The sequence below is a fragment of the Schistocerca gregaria genome, chromosome X, assembly GCF_023897955.1.
Source record: "Schistocerca gregaria isolate iqSchGreg1 chromosome X, iqSchGreg1.2, whole genome shotgun sequence".
Lineage (NCBI taxonomy): Eukaryota > Metazoa > Arthropoda > Insecta > Orthoptera > Acrididae > Schistocerca > Schistocerca gregaria.
In genome coordinates this window covers 771,177,601-771,179,516 of record NC_064931.1, presented here as the reverse complement: position 1 = coordinate 771,179,516, position 1,916 = coordinate 771,177,601, and the positions used below count along the sequence as shown (strand labels likewise).

The following is a 1,916-nucleotide window of genomic DNA, read 5'->3' as shown; positions in this document are numbered from 1 at the left end:
TCTTGCAGAAAGTTTCATATCAGCGCACACTCCACTCCAGAGTGAAAATCCCATTCTGGACACATCCCCCTGGCTGTGGCTAAGCCATGTCTCCTCAGTATCCTTTCTTTCAGGAGTGCTAGTTCTGCAAGGTTCGCAGGAGAGCTTCTGTAATGTTTGGAAGGTAGGAGACGACGTACTGGAAGAAGTAAAGTTGTGAGGACGGGGCGTGAGTCGTGGTTGGGTGGCTCAGTTGGTAGAGCACTTGCCTGCAAAAGGCAAAGGTCCCGAGTTCGAATCTCGGTCCAGCACACAGTTTTACTCTGCCAGGAAGTTTGATATCAGTGCACACTGCGCTGCAGAGTGAAAGTCTCATTCTGGAAACATCCCCCAGGCTGTGGCTAAGCCATGTCTCAGCAATATCCTTTCTTTCTGGAGTGCTAGTTCTGCAAGGTTCGCAGGAGAGTTTCTGTAGAGTTTGGAAGGTTGGAGACAAGGTACTAGCAGAAGTAAAGCTGTGAGGATGGGGCGTGAGTCCTGGTTGGGTAGCTCATTTGATAGAGCACTTGCCCAAGAAAGGCAAAGGTCCCAAGTTTGAGTCTCAGTCGAGCACACAGTTTTAATCTGCCAGGAAGTTACACATCAAGTATCATAAGTTGAACAATATCAACAATGTTCTTCATTTTATTCCTCCTAGAAGTAGTATATCATGAATGAAATTAAGGAGCTCTACACTTAGCAGAATTAAGGGTTGTACTTAAATATAACATTTAGGTCATATTCTGAAAGTATTAATATTAATCAGTCTACCTTATATTGCGTAAGAAGCGAATTACTGCAGTCAGTTTCCACCTTGAAGTTTGCAAAGCTTACTCTTATTCCATACTGATTGAAGCCAATAAAGGCATATTTCTGTTAATAATATAATGGGCTTATTAGGTTCCAATCAAAAAAAAAATGTGAAGCTAATATGAAAGCTGCTAACGTTTTATATTAGCAGTTAAATCCTATCAACATTTCTAATATGTATACAATTTAAATAAAACACTATGTTTTCACTGTAAAAATGTATTTGTATTTATTAACACTACCTGAAAATATTACCGCAACTCTTATGTGCTGCAGTCAAATTACAAGCACTTTAGGTATTACAAAAGCATAATATAACTAAAATAAATATTCAAAAAATACAAGTTAAAACATAAAACATTCTCAGATGTAACCAACTGGATAAATAAACAAACGATATATACCCTGACCCCTCAATAGTTCTTCTCGACCATAATCAAAGAACTTTGATGAATAATAATACATCTTCAAGGAAAATATCAAATAAATTTAATTGAATAGGCACAAATCACATAGAACCAGCAAATCTAATTAAAAATATTCAAAGAAAATAAATTCAGTGAAAAATCAAACTTAGGAATAGGATAACCTAAATAAAAACATAAAACAGTAATAGAGAGAAACTTTAAATAATAATGTAAAACAGTAACATGAGAAATAGAAGAAAATCAATGGAGATAAATGGAGATAAAAGTTTACCACCAAAAATAGCAAAAAAATAATAAACCAGTTATTCCCATAGAAATATAATAAACCTTATCATCAAAAGAATATCTTGAATAAAATTTCTTATCACCAGATATTGAATAATAAAACAACCAAGACGAATAAGAAGCTATTAAGGCCACAGAAAAATTAAACAATTAATTTATCCTTAACAAAGAACCTCAAGACTCAAATCCTTTCATAAAACCGAGTCAATAAAGATATATCACACAATGAGAATATAGAAACATTGAAACAAACACTAGTAAGAGGTACAAAATTCATTATGGCACCATCAAAATTATTATCTTGAGAATCTTTTAAGCTACGAACTCTTGAACCTGCATATATAAATAATAACACTTTAAATGGTGCATGAGCTA

At 34.5% G+C, this 1,916-nt stretch overlaps 1 non-coding gene across 1 annotated transcript; it reads left to right on the top strand.

The window, feature by feature from the left end:
- The first annotated feature begins 217 nt into the window (after window positions 1-217).
- On the top strand, window positions 218-292 carry Trnal-caa (transfer RNA leucine (anticodon CAA)). Its single transcript has one exon. It is a non-coding gene; the product is annotated as a tRNA-Leu (tRNA).
- The last annotated feature ends 1,624 nt before the right edge of the window (window positions 293-1,916 follow it).